At 50.2% G+C, this 19028-nt stretch overlaps 1 long non-coding RNA gene across 1 annotated transcript in view; it reads left to right on the top strand.

The window, feature by feature from the left end:
* LOC310659321 overlaps positions 1-18823 on the top strand; it is a 70747-nt gene extending 51924 nt beyond the window's left edge. Inside the window, exon 2 of the long non-coding RNA XR_014502756.1 lies at positions 18497-18823. This is a non-coding gene — a long non-coding RNA (uncharacterized lncRNA). The remainder of the gene's footprint in view (positions 1-18496) is intronic.
* The last annotated feature ends 205 nt before the right edge of the window (positions 18824-19028 follow it).

Here is a 19028-nt window from a genome sequence, read left to right as displayed (position 1 = left end):
AAAGGGGTTTTAGCAGTGCTGTGCTGTTTTTACAATCTGCATTGTAAAATGTAATAGTTGTGTTATTATACAGTTTTAATTCTGCTAGGGTTTAACTACTATAAGCTATTACCTTTTATATGTTTTTAGCTTTCTGCATTTTATCTGTGCTGTTTCATTTTCCGTGAGCCTTGAATCATGGAACTGTTGATTTGTAGAGTTGGAAGGGACCTCTATGTTCCATCTAGTCCACCCCCTGCAATGCAGGAATCCCTGCTCAAGCACCCCTGGCAGGTGGCCCTCCAACCTCTGCTTAGAAACCTCCAAGCAAGGGGAGCCCACAGCCTCCCAGGTCAGTCTGTTCCACTGTTGAACAGCTCTCACTTGAAAATGTGAGATATACGGGTAAATAAAAATAACAATAATACATTTCTAGCCAGTGTGGCCTAGTGGTTACAGTGCCAGGCTAGGACCTGAGAGGCCAGGGTTCGAATCCCTATTCATGAAGCTCAGTGTGTGTGTGTGTGTGTGTGTGTGTGTGAAACAATTTTATTAATTTTCCAAAAATAACAAAGATAAATCAATAGCAATATCAAATCAAAACAATGCAAAAAAACTTGACTTCCCCCGGTCCTTTCCTTGTTTCCATTGTTTATCAGCATACTGCATGTCCATTGTAAAGTTATAAACCATTGAAATACTTACTGTCCATTCAAAATTAAATTACAAGAGTTGCCCCCCCAATGGCTGGCATTGTGCAGCTATGGCAACCCCAATAATAATAATAATAATTTATTATTTATACCCCGCCCACCTGGCTGGGTTTCCCCAGCCATGCTGGATGGCTTCCAACAAAATATTAAAATACAGTGGTCTGTTAAAGAGGGCTGTCCTCAGATGTCTTCTAAAAGTTTGGTAGTTATTTTTCTCTTTGACATCTCGTGGGAGGGCGTTCCACAGGGAGGGCGCCACTACCGAGAAGGCCCTCTGCCTGGTTCCCTGTAACTTGGCTTCTCGCAGTGAGGGAACCGCCAGAAGGCTCTCGGTGCTGGACCTCAGTGTCCGGGTAGAGCGATGGGGGTGGAGACGCTCCTTCAGGTCTACTGGACCAAGGCCGTTTAGGGCTTTAAAGGTCAGCACCAACACTTTGAATTGTGCTCAGAAACGTACTGGGAGCCAATGTAGGTCTTTCAAGACCGGTGGTGTTATGTGGTCTCAGCGGCTGCTCCCAGTCACCAGTCTAACTGCTGCATTCTGGATTAGTTGTCGTTTCCAGGTCACCTTCAAAGGTAGCTCCACGTAGAGCGCATTGCAGTAGTCCAAGTGGGAGATAACCAGAGCATGCACCACTCTGGCAAGACAGTCTGCGTGCAGGTAGGGTCTCATCCTGCGTACCAGATGGAGCTGGGAGACAGCCGTCCTGGACACAGAATGGACCTGCGCCTCCATGGACAGCTGTGAGTCCAAAATGACCCCCAGGCTGCGCACCTGGTCCTTCAGGGGCACAGTTACCCCATTCAGGACCAGGGAGTCCTCCACACTATCCGTGGTAATTTGGGGGTGCTGGGCGGATATTTGCACCCTGGCTCCACATCTGCTAAAGACGGCCCTGGATGCAAATGCAATAAATTGGTAAAAATAAGCACTCTTCCCCCAGTAGGTGAACTGTTCAAGTGCAGATGGAGTCTGGAGTTGGGATGTTTTGAAATGAGTGACACCTGCACACACAGAACTGACCCACGCCGTTTGAGCTGATCCAGACCCTTCAAAGGGCTGCGTTACCCACCTCCCTGCCCGTTTGGATCAGCGTTGCCACCGCGGGGCAAAAGCTGTCACGTCCATCTTTGTTCCATCGAGACTGCCTGCTCTCTCTTTTGTGAAAAGGACAGGTCTGGTTTTGCAGGGAATTGACAATATTATGCGCAACTGCCCAGCTCGTCAGTCGCAGCGTAGAAAACGCACCGGAGGCTACAGTTAGTGCAGGACGCTCCAGCACAATTGCTAACAGGAGCCAGGCCTTGTCGGCAGAGAACTCCTTCGCTGCTCAGAGATCTGCGCTGCTGGCGGATTTGTTACCAGGCTGGGTTCAAGGGGTTATTGTTAGTACACGGAGCCCCTGACAACTTGGGAGCGGCTTATCTGTGAAATCATGTTCCCCCTTGACCGGCAGAATTGTTACAGGTGTCACACAATCCTCATTGGGTGTTTGTAAGGACTCCCTTTTTAGTGTGCCAGCATCTGCACTTTGGAACTCCCTGCCTCATGACAACAGGCAGTTTCCTTCATTGTAAAATACATTTTAATGTATTTTTAATCTTTTGTTGGAAGCCACCCAGGGTGGCTGGGAAAACCCAGCCAGATGGGCGGGATAGAAATAATAAATTATTATTATTGTTGTTATTATTATTGTTGTTATTATTATTACTACTCTTTTCCGTGCCTGCTAAAAACATTTCCACTCAGTCTGTAATTTTAACCTTTCAAAAGTCTTCAAACATTGTTGTTGATTCTTCTTATTGGTGATTTTTTTGTTTTGTCTTAATTGGTTTTGCTTTCCAACCGAGTGGTGTATAATTTTTATGAAATAAATGAATAAACCTTCAAAAGTTAGGAAATATTCCCTGACAAAATAGACCCTTCATTTGAGTTCACAGGGCAATCCCCAAAGCCATCTTGACTCTCTTAATGACCCCAAATATTTTCTCTGCAGCAAAAAAGAAACACCTTGGAAAAACCTTTTCCGATAGAGACCGGCTGAGTTCTTTTCACTTGCAAATCCTTCAAATCCTGTAAATAGATAAGCTTCTCCTGTGAATGGGCAATCCCTCTGCAAAACCTGTTAAAAGCAGAGCAGCCCTGTTGGAAAGAACATCATTGTGCATGAGTGGGACATGTCCTTGACAATGGATTCAAAAGTGAAGGCATTTGCTATTCTTAAATAATAGCCCAGACTGTCAAGGACAAGGCAATCAGCAAGCATTGTCAGGTATCTTGAGAGACAGGGGCAAGTCGCTCTTTCAAATTTCTGTGATGCATGTATGTTGCTTGTGGGTGGCCTTTGGCTAAGCCTAGGGGATTTCTGGGACGCGGGTGGCGTTGTGGTCTAAACCACTGAGCCTAGGACTTGCTGATCAGAAGGGATGCGGTTCGAATCCCTGTGATGGGGTGAACGCCCGTTGCTCAGTCCCAGCTCCTGCCAACCTAGCAGCTCGATAGTATGCCAGTGCAAGTAGATAAATTGGTACCACTGCAGTGGAGAAGTAAACGGTGTTTCTGTGCGCTGCTCTGGTTCACCAGAAGCAACTTAGTCCTGCTGGCCACATGACCCGGAAGCTGTACGCCGGCTCCCTCGGCCAATAAAGCGAGATGAGCGCCGCAACCCCAGAGTCAGCCACGACTGGACCTAATGGTCAGGGGTCCCTTTACCTTTACCTTTAGGGGATTTCTAAAGTCTTCAAAAGTTGTTGCATGCCTTTACTCTGGGTCCTCACCTTCTTGCCAGGGTCCGGGGGGAACTCTGTTGCAACAGGGGAAAAAAGGTTTTCCTTGCTTTCCTCAACTGCTTCCTGCCTCCGCCCATTGTTCCCTGCCTGATAATAAACTTAAGGGATAGGGGGAGGGAGCTGGGCTGTAAAAGTTAACCCCAAATTTCCATATACCGTATTTTTCGCCCTATAGGACGCACTTTTTCCCCTCCAAAAATGAAGGGGAAATCTGGGTGCGTCCTATGGGGCGAATGCAGGCTTCAGGAAGACATCCGCAGCCTAGGTAGCCCTGCGGGAGTTCCTGCAGGGCTGTCTAGGCTGTGGATAGCAGCCTGCCGCCTGGTGCGAGGGGCGCCCTGAAGCAGAGCGTCCCTCGCGCTGGGCAGACATCGGCCAGCCCCACAAGCTTGGGGGACAGCAGGGAGGCGCAGCGCCGCCATCCCGCTGTTCCTCAACCTGGTTCGGTTTCCCCGACCTGGTTTTGGGGGGGAAATAAAGGGGGGGATTTCCTTTATTTCCCCCCCCAAAAAACTAGGTGCGTCCTATGGGACGGAGCGTCCTATGGGACGAAAAATACGGTAACAGATTCATTGTCAAAGGGAATGGGCGGGGGGGGGAGGACAGGTGAGTCATGAGGGATGCCGAGGGCTGTGTGAGCCATGGGGAGATTGCCATCCCTGCTGCATTCCAAGTGGGGTTGAGAGGAATAATAATAATAATAATAATAATAATAATAATAATAATAATAATAATACATTTATACCCCGCCCATCTTGCTGGATTTCGCCAGCCACTCTGGGTGGCCTCCAACAAAATATTAAAAATACAATAAAAGCCATCCCACAGTTGGGGAGCCAACACAGAAAAGGCCTGTTCTGATGGTGAAGGTGATAACAATACCCCACCCATCTGGCTGGGTTTCCACAGCCACTCTGGGTGGCTTACAGCATACATAGGTCCAGTCGTGACCGACTCTGGGGTTGCGGCGCTCATCTCGCTTTATTGGCCGAGGGAGCCGGCGTACAGCTTCTGGGTCATGTGGCCAGCAGGACTAAGCCGCTTCTGGTGAACCAGAGCAGCGCACGGAAATGCCGTTTACCTTCCCTCGGTGGATTTGTAACTGGCTGACTGACCGGACCCAAAGGGTGCTCATCAATGGTTCCTCTTCATCCTGGAGAAGAGTGACTAGTGGGGTGCCACAGGGTTCTGGCTTGGGCCCGGTCTTATTCAACATCTTTATCAACGACTTGGATGATGGACTCAAGGGCATCCTGATCCAATTTGCAGATGACACCAAACTGGGAGGGGTGGCTAACACCCCAGAGGACAGGATCACACTTCAAAACGACCTTGACAGATTAGAGAACTGGGCCAAAACAAACAAGATGAACTTTAACAGGGAGAAATGTAAAGTATTGCACTTGGGCAAAAAAAATGAGAGGCACAAATACAAGATGGGTGACACCTGGCTTGAGAGCACTACATGTGAAAAGGATCTAGGAGTCTTGGTTGACCACAAACTTGACATGAGCCAACAGTGTGACGCGGCAGCTAAAAAAGCCAATGCAATTCTGGGCTGCATCAATAGGAGTATAGCATCTAGATCAAGGGAAGTAATAATGCCACTGTATTCTGATCTGGTCAGACCTCACCTGGAGTACTGTGTCCAGTTCTGGGCACCACAGTTCAAGAAGGACACTGACAAACTGGAACGTGTCCAGAGGAGGGCAACCAAAATGGTCAAAGGCCTGGAAACGATGCCTTATGAAGAACGGCTAAGGGAGCTGGGCATGTTTAGCCTGGAGAAGAGGAGGTTAAGGGGTGATATGATAGCCATGTTCAAATATATAAAAGGATGTCACATAGAGGAGGGAGAAAGGTTGTTTTCTGCTGCTCCAGAGAAGCGGACACGGAGCAATGGATCCAAACTACAAGAAAGAAGATTCCACCTAAACATTAGGAAGAACTTCCTGACAGTAAGAGCTGTCCGACAGTGGAATTTGCTGCCAAGGAGTGTGGTGGAGTCTCCTTCTTTGGAGGTCTTTAAGCAGAGGCTTGACAACCATATGTCAGGAGTGCTCTGATGGTGTTTCCTGCTTGGCAGGGGGTTGGACTCGATGGCCCTTGTGGTCTCTTCCAACTCTATGATTCTATGATTCCCGCCAGAGCGGTACCTATTTATCTACTTGCACTTTGACGTGCTTTCAAACTGCTAGGTTGGCAGGAGCAGGGACCAAGCGACAGGAGCTCACCCCGTCGTGGGGATTCGAACTGCTGATCTTTTGATCATCAAGTCCTATGCTCTGTGGTTTAACCCACAGCGCCACCCGTATCCCACACAGCATATATAAAAACCTAACAAAGCAAACGCATTAAGAACTTCCCTAAACAGGGCTGCCTTCAGATGTCTTCTAAAAGTTACATAGTTCTTTATCTCCTTGACACCTGGAGGGAGGGCGTATGGGCTCTGTGATCCTTAGATGAAGGGCGGTGTATTAAGTAATAAAATTGAAATGAAATGAAATTCTTACCTATGCGGGAGATGTGGAATGTGCCAGGGGAGGTGGGGGTGAGAATTCAATTTTGGATGAGAAGAAGTTTTGGAGGGACAGAGAGCAGGTGGTGAAGCCGCTGAGCAGCCAGAGAAATGGTGGGCGCTGCTCCTTACACAGACCGGCAGCAGCAGCCAGAGGGTCAGCTGGACATTGGAACATGCAGCCCAGGAGCAAGGCATTCCAGGGGGGTTGGACTAGATGACCATTGGGTCTCTCTTCCAAACCATGCATCCTGCTGTACGTTGAATCACATGAATACCTCTCTCTCTCTCTCCTCTCCTCCTCCTCTTTTTCCTCCTCCTTCTTCTTCCTCTCCCCCTCCTTCTCCTGCTCCTCCTCCTCCTCCTTCTCCTCCTCCTCCTTCTCCTCCTCCTTCTCTTTCTCTTTCTCTTTCTCTTTCTCTTTCTCCTTCTCCTCCTCTCCTCCTCCTCCTCCTTCTTCTCTTTCTCCTCCTTCTCCTTTTCCTCCTTCTCCTTTTCCTTCTCCTCCTCCTTCTCCTTCTTCTCCTTCTCCTCCTCCTTCTTCTCCTTCTCCTCCTTCTCCTTCTTCCTCCCCTCCTCCTCCTTCTCCTCCTTCTTCCTCTCCTCCTCCTTCTTCCTCTCCTCCTCCTCCTTCTCCTTCTTCTCCTTCTTCTCCTTCTCCTCCTCCTTCTCTTTCTCCTCCTTCTCCTTCTCCTTCTCCTTCTCCTTCTCCTTCTCCTCCTTCTCCTCCTCCTCCTCCTCCTCCTCCTTCTCCTTCTCCTCCTTCTCCTTTTCCTCCTTCTCCTTTTCCTTCTCCTCCTCCTTCTTCTCCTTCTCCTCCTCCTTCTTCTCCTCCTCCTCCTTCTCCTTCTTCCTCTCCTCCTCCTCCTTCCTCTCCTCCTCCTTCTTCCTCTCCTCCTCCTCCTTCTCCTTCTTCTCCTTCTCCTCCTTCTTCTCTTTCTCCTCCTTCTCCTTCTCCTTCTCCTTCTCCTCCTCCTCCTCCTCCTCCTCCTCCTCCTCCTCCTTCTTCTCCTTCTTCTCCTTCTCCTTTTCCTTCTCCTACTCCTTCTCTTTCTCCTTCTTCTCCTCCTTCTCCTCCTCCTCCTCCTTCTTCTTCCTCTCCTCCTCCTCCTCCTTCTCCTTCTTTCTCTTTTTCAGGGCAGTCGTCCTTCTGCTTGCCTCCACCCTCACCTTCTCTCTCTCTCTCTCTTGAATCTTTTTGCGGTCTGGGCTTGCTGTTCCTCCAGTCAGTAGTCAGGAAGCCCTTACCCCAAAAAGTATTTGCGAGGGATCAAGTCGTCTCCGCAGGAAACCAAGGAGGACTGTGGATGCAAAGGTAGGCAAAACTCAAGGCCACGTGGATGTTTCCAGGCACGAGAGAGCATTGGGATTCGGGGGGGGGGGTGTCCCTTTGTGGATCAGCAGCCCACCCCTCCCTTGGGGGAACATGGAGCAGCATGGAATCAAGGAATTGTTCAGCTGGAAGGGTCCTCTCGTCCAGCCCCCTGCAGAACCTCCATGGCTGACGGCCATCCAGCTTCTGCTTAAGAACCTCCAAGGAAGGAGAGTCCATCGGACACAGGTCTCTGGGCACGGGAGGTGAGTTACGACGTCACTTCTTTCAATTTGAGTCCCTATTTCTAAACTTTCATCCATCCATATCAATCAGCATGTGCACATTTTATGTAAATCCACATCTCCTTTTGCCCTATGTCTTTGACAACTGCCATTCCGACTGTGCATCGCTCGGGCAAGTGAGCCAAACTGTAAAATAAATCATCTTGATAATCTGATTTATTTTTGGGGGGGGAGGGGAATGGAGATAACACGGTTTCCTTCCCAGGCCTGACACTGCAGTCCATCAGTCCCTGAACACAAGGAAACCCCTCAGCCCACTGCATCGCTCCATCGAACAGTCTTTGGGGCGAAATCTCCCTAGGACATTGTCTACTCCAGTCCTACCCACTTGGAGCCTGTCGCTTTCTTGAATGTGAATGTTTGACAGCGGAATGGACAACCTGGGAAGGTGGAGGGCTCTCCTTCATCTGAGGTTCTTAAGCAGAGGTTGGGTGACCATCTGTCAGGTGTCCTTTATCTGAGATTCCTGTTCTATGATTCTCTGTTTTGAAGTGACGTTATTATTAATATTTTCTTGAGCAACAATAGAACATACTGAGTCTATTTTCAAGTCATTCAGACATGACAACAGTCCTGTGATTCGTTGAAGGTTTTAAAGGGAGGTCAGATGGCCACCTGTCAGGGATTTTTAGCAGCCATTCCTGCACAGCGGGGGGGGGGGGGGCTGGACTAGATGTCCTCTGGTGGTCCCTTCTAACTCTACACTTCCGCGATGCTAAATGGTGTGAAACACAGAGCAGTCAAGTACAACATTCCTAGGGTGGACATAAAAGGGGATGTCTGGACCAGCCAGTCGGAACTTCCTGTTTCCTCCTGGGCTGGGACAAACTTCCTCTACATGTGACCAGAGGTGGGCGTGGCCTCACCTGTGCAGGTAATGATAAAAGCACAGGGCAGGGCAGCCATCTCTCTCTTTCTTTGACTATATGCATCAAAGAAGCAACATCTGCTTAGCCAAAGATGCTCTCTTCCAGCCAAGAGAGGACAAAGGAACTTTCTCCTTATGGGATAGATTCCAGGTGTATATATTTTGTAACTTAAGTCTGCCTTCTGGGATCCATTTGCGAACAGGATGTGTGAGTAAACTATTTTTTACTTTTATATAAGACTATGTTGTGTCTACTCTTTTAAGAGGGAATAAAAGGAGAATTATCAGGAAACTTATTTTAGAGGCTTAAACAACCTTAGCAAAGATGTAATAATAATAATAATTATTTATTATTTATACCCCGCCCATCTAGCTGGGTTTCCCCAGCCACTCTGCGCAGCTCCCAAAAGAATATTAAAATACAATAGTCTATTAAACATTAAAAGCTTCCCTAAACAGGGCTGCCTTCAAATGTCTTCTAAAAGTCTGGTAGTTGTTTTTCTCTTTGACATCTGGTGGGAGGGTGTTCCACAGGGCGGGTGCCACCACCGAGAAGGCCCTCTGCCTGGTTCTCTGTAACCTCACTTCTCACAGGGAGGGAACCGCCAGAAGGCCCTCGGAGCTGGATCTCAGTGTCCAGGTTGAACGATGGAGGTGGAGACGCTCCCTCAGGTCTACTGGGCAAGGCCATTTAGGGCTTTCAAGGTCAGCACCAACACTTTGAATGGTGCTCGGAAACGTACTGGGAGCCAATGTAGGTCTTTCAAGACCGGTGTTACGTGGTCTCGGAGGCCGCTCCCAGTCCCCAGTCTAGTTGCCGCGTTCTGGATTAGTTGTAGTTTCTGGGTCCGCTGCACAGGTTTAAAAAGGGGGATGTTAAATTATAGAACTTGTTAACACAAGTTGGGAAGGATATAATTAAACACAATTTCCTGCCTCCCTGAACATTCCCACCCCTGGCTCTCCCTTGCCACCCTGCCCGCCTCCCCCACCCCCAGCAAGCCTCCTCCCCCCTCCCTTTCTGCTGACTCTTGTCTAGGGCAGGGCTCCGTCCCCCTACGGCCCCCTCCAAGGTCGCCGTCCCAGCTGGCCTTTGCTCTCCCCCCCCCGTACACCGGTCTCTTCCCTGAGCAGCGCCAGCCTCTGGGCAGCTGAGAGTAATTGGATCCGGCGTTGTGGCGACAGGCGAGCTGGAGGACAGCGAAAGGGTTTCTCACCCTTCGGAGGGAGGAGAGTTGTGGCGTTTTTTGCACGGAAGGTAATGCTTGACAAATAGCTTGCCCTAGAAACTTCACATTTGGTTTATTCATGTATCCTCTATGGGCACAAGTGCCTTTGACGAAGAGGGATCCGGGAGGCCGGCTGGTGAAAACGGCAGAAGCTGCCACTCTCCCCCCCCTCGCCCCCCACCCCCCGCTCAGGCCAGAAGCGCTGCATGACTTTCAGGGAGCAAAAGGCAGGAAGCAGGGAGAGATGGAGAGATGGAGAGACTGTGTCCTTCTTTGCAGCGGCCAGGCATGGATCCTGGACTGGACGCGCAGAAGGGGACACTGAGGCACAAGGATGGGGGGGGGGGTGGCAGGAAGCCTGGGGCAGGAACGTTCGCCCTGCAGATACCCAGAGGGCAGAATCCAAGCCAAGTCTCGTTCCAAAGGTGCGTAGAATCATTGAATTGTTGATTTGGGAGGCACCCCAAAGGTCATCTAGCCCAACCCCCTGAAATGCAGGAACCACGACTAAAGCATCCCTGACAGGTGGCTGTCCAAGCTCTGCTGGAAAACCTCCACCACCTTCAGAGGGAGTCCGTTCCACCACCAAACAGCTCTTCCTGTCAGAACGTTCCTCCTAACTTTGAGTCAACATCTCCTTTCTTGTAACTTGAAGCCATGGGTTCGAGTCCTATGCTCCAGAGCAGGAGAAAACAAGCTTGCTCCATCTTCTACAGGACAGCCCTTCAGATATTGGAAGGTGGCTCTCATTTCTCCTCTCAATCTCCTCTTTTCCGGGCTAAACATCCCCAAATCCCTCGACTGTTCCTCACAAGGAGTGGTTTCTAGACCCTCGATCACCCTGGTCCCCCTCCTCTTCCACACACTTGATCATGACTCTAGACAGAAGAAGGCTGCTTTCTCCAAATGGAGGCAATGGCACCAGTGGTTGCTATTTGTGCTCAATAACCAAAAGAACTAGGCCACTTTATGCAACTAGGGCCAGGGCCTTTTCAGCTCTGGCCCCGACTTGGTGGAACACTCTGTCCCAAGAGACCAGGGCCCTGCGGGACTTGACATCTTTCCGCAGGGCCTGCAAGATGGAGCTGTTCCACCTGGCCTTTGGCTTGGACTTGGTCTGACCCTTAGATTTCCCTCCCCGTATGGTCTAGACTTTTAAAATGAGGCTGCGTTTTTAAATTCCATTTTAACCTGTATTTTAAATTGTGTGTGTCCCCCCCCCATTATGTTTTTGTTGTAATTTTACTGGTGTTTGCCACCCTGAGCCCAGCTCTGGCTGGGGAGGGTGGGGTATAAATAAAATTTATTATTAGTAGTAGTAGTATTATTGGTGTGCCCAGGCAAATGATATTTTTTGTGCCTGTACTGCAGAAAGCTTGTTTTCTGCTGCTCCGCTCCAGAAGGTAAGATTCTAAACCAGTGGCTTTTCAAGGGAACGGACCCCCTTGGAGGTGATTGACAGCCCTTCCTTGGAGGTTTTCAAGCAGAGGTTGGATGGCCGCTTGCCACGGATGCTTCAGCTGAGATTCCTGCATTGCAGGGGGTTGGTCTGGATGACCCTCAGGAGTCCCTTCCAACTCCATAATTCATGGGTAGGCAAACTAAGGTCTGCGGGCCGGATCAGGCCCAACTGCCTTCTGGATCTGGCCCACGGACGGTCCGGGAATTGCTGCATAGATTGCCAGCACGCACACGTTCTTTCCCTCTCCCTCGCACAGCAGTGCTGGCGCCTCCTCCCTCCTTCCTCCAGGCTTCTCCCTGCCCTGCCTAGAGGAGGAAGGGGGCTGGGCTTTGTTGGTGCCAGCAGCAGCCGCGGTCAAGTGGCCACCATTTTAAGCAGCCCCTCTCCGGAGCCTTTTCACACGCCGCTCATCGTCCCTCTGTCACCACCACCAGCCCCTGCCGCTCACAAGACACAGGTAAGCAGCCACTGGGGCTCATGGTGTTCTTGTATCCCCCCCCCAATATATAGTCCGGCCCCCCACAAGGTCTGAGGGACAGTGGACTGGCCCCCTGCTGGAAAAGTTTGTTGACCCCTGCCATAATTCTATGGTTCTTTGATTCTAGGATTCCGAATCGCTTGTCAGGATCACAAATGGTGGCGCCGAAACCTTTATGAGCGACAGCGTGCCAGACTGTCACTTGCGCTCACGACGAAACAAGGGAGAGAGGAAACCCGTTTGCAAGAAGATGGTGTCCCCAGAGCAGGATGAGCTGAAACAGCTGCTGGTGCTGAGAAGACTTTTGGAAAGCAGAAAGAGTTCAGGGCGGGAGGCTCAGGGCAGAAAGAGGGGAGGGGGTGGTCCCAGGCTGAATCGTGACTTCCCCAGTTTAAAAAGGAACCACGGGGAGTGGAGCTGTGGGAGACAGAGAGCCATGGACCTTGGAGGAGCATCACTGCCAATCAGAGCAGATGGTAAAGGACTGGAGGGACCATAAGAGACATGCATGTTGCCTTGCCCCCATGTTTGAGAGAGTCCAGGGGTTCCCGACTAAAGAACTGTGGCAAGAGAAACTGATGGACTATGCAGAATTGGTGAAACTGACACATAAACTGTATGACAAGGACAACTGTGACTTTAAAGAAGAATGAGAACCTTTCACAAAGTACTTAAAGAAACAACAAAACGAACTGGACTCCTTGGCAGGTTTTGAATAAACATACACAGATTTATTACCAACAACATATACATAGATAAATTAAGGTTCTTTGCAATTTTAGAATATGCAAATAATTACATGTATTGAGAAACCAGAGAGAGGAACTGAGGGAAGTCGGGGGGGGGTGTTCTTTCTCGGGAGGGGAAAATGGGGGGGGGACTAAGGATGATGTGTCTTTTGATAAAATGTTATGTTGAAATTGCTAATAAAAACTTTATAAAAGAGAGAGAGAGAGTCCAGGGGTGCTAGAGACATCAGCTACAGAAGTTTGGGGGGGGGGTCTGGCCCTCTGGTTTGGAATTGGGGGGGTGCTTGGCTCCCACTGCCCCCCATAGAAGAACCTGAGAAGAGCCTGCTGGATCAGGCCAGTGGCCCACCTTTCCCAGCATCCTCTTCTCACAGTGGCCAGCCAGCTGCTTATTATGGGGAACCCACCAGCAGGATCCAAGCACAAGAACTCTCTCTCCTTCTGCCGTTTCCAGCAGCCATTGAGAAGCATTGCTCTGGGCTCCAGGCCTTGGCTGACGCAGCAGAAGAAGCCCCATTAATGAGCCGGCAGGGAAGGGGCACCATTCACACAGCAGGGGTGTCAGATCTGGAGTCAGATGCAAAGGGATGTGTGAGTGGCCAAGAGCAGCTTGATCTGACTGTTGTTTAGTCATGTCCGCCTCTTCGTGACCCCCTGGACCAGAGCACACCAGGCACTCCTGTCTTCCACTGCCTCCCACAGTTTGGTCAAACTAATCCTGGTAGCTTCAAGAACACTGTCCCACCATCTCGTCCTCTTGTCGTCTCCTTCTCCTTGTGCCCTCCATCTTTCCCAGCATCAGGGTCTTTTCCAGGGAGTCTTCTCTTCTCCTGAGGTGGCCAAAGTCTTGGAGCCTCAGCTTCAGGATCTGTCCTTCCAGTGAGCACTCAGGGCTGATTTCCTTCAGAATGGAGAGGTTGGATCTTCTTGCAGCCCATGGGACTCTCAAGAGTCTCCTCCAGCACCATAATACAAAAGCATCCATTCTTCGGCGATCAGCCTTCCTTATGGTCCAGCTCTCACTTCCATACATCACTACTGGGAAAACCAGAGCTTGAACTATACAGCCCTTTGTTGGCAAGGTGATGTCTCTGCTTTTTAAGATGCTGTCTAGGTTTGTCATTGCTTTTCTCCCAAGATTTGACTAGAGGCTCCCAATTTGCTTTTTTTGGAGGGCAGAACAGAGCCATTCTGGCCAGGAGCCATAGATAGCCCTCTCCTCCTCCATGGATTTGTGTGGTCCTTTTTTAAAGACATCCAGGTTGGCAGCCATCGACTTCCTGGGGGAGGGACTTCCACAATTCAACTGTGTGCTGCATGAAGAATCTCCCAACATCAGCTTCACACTCAGAGGCTGTCTATTGATTTAATTTACTTCATTTTATTTTACTTTACATCTTACCCAAATTCTAAACTATGTCACCTGGCTTTGTTCATCTCTTCTCTCCTGTGATGCACCATCTGCTGACGGAAGAAAGCCAGCAGTAAATCCCACTGAGCAAGCTGGATCTGCACAGGAGTTTCAGGCCTAGTGAGCACAGCAACTCAGGTCTTGATGAGACTGAAGGTCCCTGCCTTCCCACCGCTGGCTGTGCCTCCTCTTCCCCAGGGCTTTCCCCAAGCAATCAGAGACAGTGCCTGCCTGCTTCTCTTTGCTCTGACCTGTTCACCCCTCTCCTGTTTCTGGGAGACCATGTTGGGGGGGGGGGCTTGTCTCGGCAGGAGTGGGAGACACCTGGGCCTCTTCACCAGCCTGACCCATCTCTGCCTCTTGGCCTCCCTCCTCTCCTGCTTCTGATTCTGGACTTCTCTCTGTCACTGCCTCCTCCTGCTCACTAAGCCCTGTTGCCTCTTCAGCTTCCGACACCTCATCCTCTCAGGCTTCCCCTCTTCTCCCTCTGGCTAATAGTAATAATAATAATACTAATTTATTACTTATATCCCACCCATCAAGCCAGGTCTCCCCAGCCACTCTGGGCAGCTTCCAACAGAACATTAAAAACATGATAAAACATCAGACTTCAAAAACAGGGCTGCCTTCAGATGTCTTCTAAAAGTTTGGTAGTTATTTTTCTCTTTGACATCTGGTGGGAGGGCGTTGCACAGGGCGGGCGCCACCACTGAGAAGGCCCTCTGCCTGGTTCCCTATAACCTCACTTCTCACAGGGAGGGAACCGCCAGAAGGCCCTCGGAGCTGGACCTCGGTGTCCGGGCTGGACGATGGGGGTGGAGACGCTCCTTCAGGTATACTGGACCGAGGCCAGAGATGCATTTTTTTTTTAAAGGACACATTCTACTCATGTAAAAACACACTGATTCCTGGACTGTCCATGGGTTGGATTGAGAAGGCGATTGGGCTGCATCCGGCCCCTGGGCCTTAGGTTGCCTACCCCTGGTTTAGGGCTCTCAAGGTCAGCACCCACACTTTGAATTGTGCTTGGAAACATACTGGGAAACAATGTAGGTCTTTCAGGACTGGCATTATGTGGTCCCGGCGGCTCCTCCCAGTCCCCAGTTGGCTGCCGCTTTCTGGATTAGTTGCAGTTTCCAAGTCACCTTCAAAGGTAGCCCCACATAGAGCGCATTGCAGTAGTCCGAGCTACTCATTGTCTGAGCCTTCTTCTTCTAACCCCACCTGCTATCTCTCACCATCCCTCTGGCATGTCTAGAGTCTGTGCAAACCTTTTTGCAGCCTTCCCACCTGCCCGCTATGCCAGGGGATGCTGCTGTTATCTGGCTCCTAGCTGTGTGCCAAGGAGATGGGTGGAAAAGCCTGCCAAAGCGACGCAGGGCCTGGTTGCTCCCCTCCTTCGACAGCAGATGTCTGGCTGGTCTCCCAACAGCCTGGCAAGGCGGTCTTGGTGCCAGGCCCTGGCAAAGGTGCCATGCCCTGTGGACTGACTCCTGCCCTCTGCTGCAGGTCCTTCTCCACAGTGTGGACGGGGCCTTTCCCTCTGGCACCCACTCCTGAAAGTCCTCGTGGATGTTTCACAGCGGAGCTGGAAACAAGCCTCACCACTGCCAGGAGCCGAGGGCTTCCTTCGGGGGAGCGGGGGGGGGGAGAGACCAAGGGAGGTTTCCACATGGATGGAGGAAGAAGCATCTTTGGGGAAGCCGAGTATGAGAATCGGGCCGGAGGGAGGGAGACTGCCTGAGCCCAGCCAGCACAACGTGACTGTGCAGAGAGAACGCTCCAACTGGGTGCCAGCAAGGAGCTGAAGGGGAGGGGCTGTTTCTGGGGGGGGGGGGGAATGGGTGCCTCTCCCAGGCCCCCTCACCCAGCTCTCCCCATTGAGCAAAGCAGCCCAATGCCTGCTGGAGGGCTGTGCGGAGGCAAGTTGGATCCCGCTCTGGCCTCCAGGCCTTTGCTGACCCAGAGGAAGAAGCCCCATTAAGGAGCTGGCAGAGAAGAGGCGACGTTTACACAGTAGGGGTGTCAAATCTGGAGTCAGAAGCAAAGGGATGTGTGAGTGGCCAAGAGCAGCTTGATTTGACGACTAGGCTCCCAATTTGCTGTTTCTTTTGAGAGATGTATTTCACTACTTTTCCACATGTAGCAAATGTAATTTAAAATACAATAGGCAAGCACAATAGCAGGCTAGCCTGTCATTTCTTGGGGGAAGGCGTGACAGCGCTGCTTAGAACAAGTTTATGATGTATATTAAAGACTCCAGTCCAATAAGTCTCTCCAGATGTTTCTGCGGGTCTTGGAAAAGGGGGGTTGTCTCAATTAATCACCTCGTCTCTCCTGCAGGAGATGAATGGCTGCCAGGTGTTATGAAAGGATAAAGGACTCATCTTGCCACCCAGTTTTCAAAACCAGCTCCCTCCCATGTCCTTTTCATTTCACTCACACACAAACCTTCTCTAAATCTTCCTGCTTTTCTCTGCATCCCAATTCCCGCCCCCCCACCTCACCCCAGCAGTCCCTTTTGAGCTGAGGTGATGCTTCCATCCAAGAGTTGAGCTGAGCTCAGACAGACAGAGCTATGGATGAACCCCACCCCGCCCCCACCGCCATCTTTGCAACTCATTTGAATGCTAATTAAAATAGCTTTCCTAAATCTTGACTGCTCAATGGCTCAGATCGAGGGCTTGGGATTTCAGTTCCCAGCTGCTGCGGGTTCTGCTCGTTTTGCGGGCAGCAAAGGCAGTGGTGCTGGGCACAATCTGTAACCCGGGGAGGGAGAAAATTTGGAGGCCGCTTCAGCATTCCACATCCTGATAATCCGGAAGCTGCAGAGAGTCCCCAATGCTGCAGCACAATTGCTGACTGGAGTGCTGACTTTAATGTTCCCAGAAGGAAGAGCAGCAAAAGAGACTTGGTAAGGCTGTCCATTGTCCTCCCTGGCTGAGGGCAGGTCAAAGGCCAGCTCAGGCAGGTGGGTGGCACCTGCCCAGGTGAGCCTTGCTTGGTGCCGCAAACCCTACCCACCTGTGGGGAAGGGAGGGCGGATATTGCTGACTGGAGTGAGGCCTTGTCAGTACAGAACACCTTGGCTGCTCAGTGATCTGAACTGGTAGCCAATTTGCTACTGGACCAAGTTCAAGGTGTTGCTATCAAGATACAAAGTCCTTAACAACCTGGCACCAGTTTACCACAGATATGCCCTCTGCTGCAGGTGGCATCTAATGCCCATTCTGCCTTGGTAAGAACTCCATCTTTCAGTGTGGCAACAGCCACACTTTGGAACTATTGATACTGCGCTGTGCTCTGTTTGGTGCCTGCTAAAAATATTTCTGTTTAGTCGAGTCCACCCAGACATGTCGATGTATTTGTTTTTAGTTCCTTGCTGGTTTTATCTATTGAATGTTTTCAGGATTCGTTTTCACAGGTTACTTTATTGTTTTATTCTCTTTGTAAACTGCTTTGAGGTCTGTTTGTTTTTTAACACTCAAACAGTGTATAATTATCAAATGAATGAATGAATGAATGAACGAACAAACAAATCCCTTCCCTCCTGTCCCCTCACCTTTTCTTAATGCCAAGTTTCCATTCCTTTTGGGTGAGCTTGAAAACAGGTTTTCCCTGCTTTGGTGCAGAGGAAGATTGGGCGCTTGAAATGGAGAGCAGTCCAATTAATTTTGATCAAAACACTTGCTTGTTTGGCATATTTGTTTTTTTCAATTCTCCTTGTGGCGCAGAATTTGAATACATCACTGTAGGAACCCAGGAAGGGCCTGATGGATTAGGCCAAAGGAAGAAGCCCATCTCATCCAGCATGAGGGGCTGACCAGGTGCCGCCCCCCCCCCCCGGAAACCCACAGGAGCAGTCTCCACTGCTGCGCTTTCCAGCAACTGATACTGTTACAGAAGAATCTAGGTGTGAGGCTGCTCAGTCCCCCAGCTGGTCGGGCAGAACACGCGGGTCCCTGCAGAATAAAGGAAGGAGTCCAGCCAAACAGGGCAAATAGCTGTAGACCAAAGTTTATTGCACAACAGGTTCAAAGAGGAATTTTGCATCCTGAGGATGGGGTGAAAAGGACTTTTAAAAGTTTTCCACCATATCCCAGAATACAGTTCGTACAGCATCATTGCTACATCACTGACAGGTCACAAAAGGGGAGGGGTTAACCTTGGCAAACATGTCCAGACAAGTCCTTGGTACAAGATTAGCATAAGCAGACATGGTGGGGCAAGACTCAGGTATAAGATTAGCATAGACAAATATGTCTTAAGTACCCACCACCCAAAAGTACAATAGAAGTTCCTTTGCATGTCTGGAGCCTGAGGCGAGTCAGGTGATGAGATTTGGCTTCCCTTGGCTAACAATGAGCCCAGCAAGTGTCCCCCCTGGGAACTTCCTGGGGTCCTTTTTCAAGGGGAAAACAGCTTTGGGATGGAGGAAACTAGCAAAGGAGTTGATTTTATATGATTGTTAAAGCTAGGTAACTTCCCTGAGCTGTCAAGTTGAAAGGATACATTCAGGCATAATATCTGTAACATTTAACAACAACATTTAACATATGTGGCCCCCCCCCCGGTAATTTCCGTAACAGATACCCTGAAACTTCGCTGCTCCCGTGGAGGAGGCAGAGCAGAGTTGCTGTGGTCAGCTGTGTTCATATGGGAGTTTGTGGTGGTAACCTGAGTATCTTGTCACCTGGCTGGTTCCCCCTTTCCCCCTCCCCATGAGTATTTTCCAGAGGACAAAGGGTAGGGGACAGTTTCCTGCCCCCAGAGGGAAGAGCTGATCATTGTCCTTTGTTCCAGTCTGTGTTGAATCCACTCCCATATGCAAGTCCTTTGTGACCTTGATGGTCTTCTGTCTGGGACCATCAAGGTCGTCATGCCAACTGGGTAGGGCTCCTGAGTACGTGTTGGTACGCTTAAGGGATTATGGCCGTCCTGTATCAAACCACCCCCCTTTGATAGTCCTTTCTTCATGGAGCAAAATAAAAGTGGACCGGTGTAAATCCAATGTATGGTTGATTTACTATGAATTTATAACAGAAACGTTGCGTATGTCATGTGTGAGTGTGTCATGTGTGAATGATTGGGGGGGGGGCGTTTCCTGCAACAATCCAGAGCTGCTGAGACTTCTGCGCTCAGCTCTGGGCCGGCCTTCCTGGGCCTCGTTCCTGGGCCTGGGAGGGGACATCCGTTCTCCCTCAGAGCTAACCA

This window comes from Podarcis tiliguerta, assembly GCF_965153285.1.
Source record: "Podarcis tiliguerta genome assembly, chromosome: 10".
NCBI classification, from domain to species: Eukaryota; Metazoa; Chordata; class Lepidosauria; order Squamata; family Lacertidae; genus Podarcis; species Podarcis tiliguerta.
The sequence above is the reverse complement of the archived record's forward strand: the minus strand, read 5'-3'. Positions and strand labels throughout refer to the sequence as shown.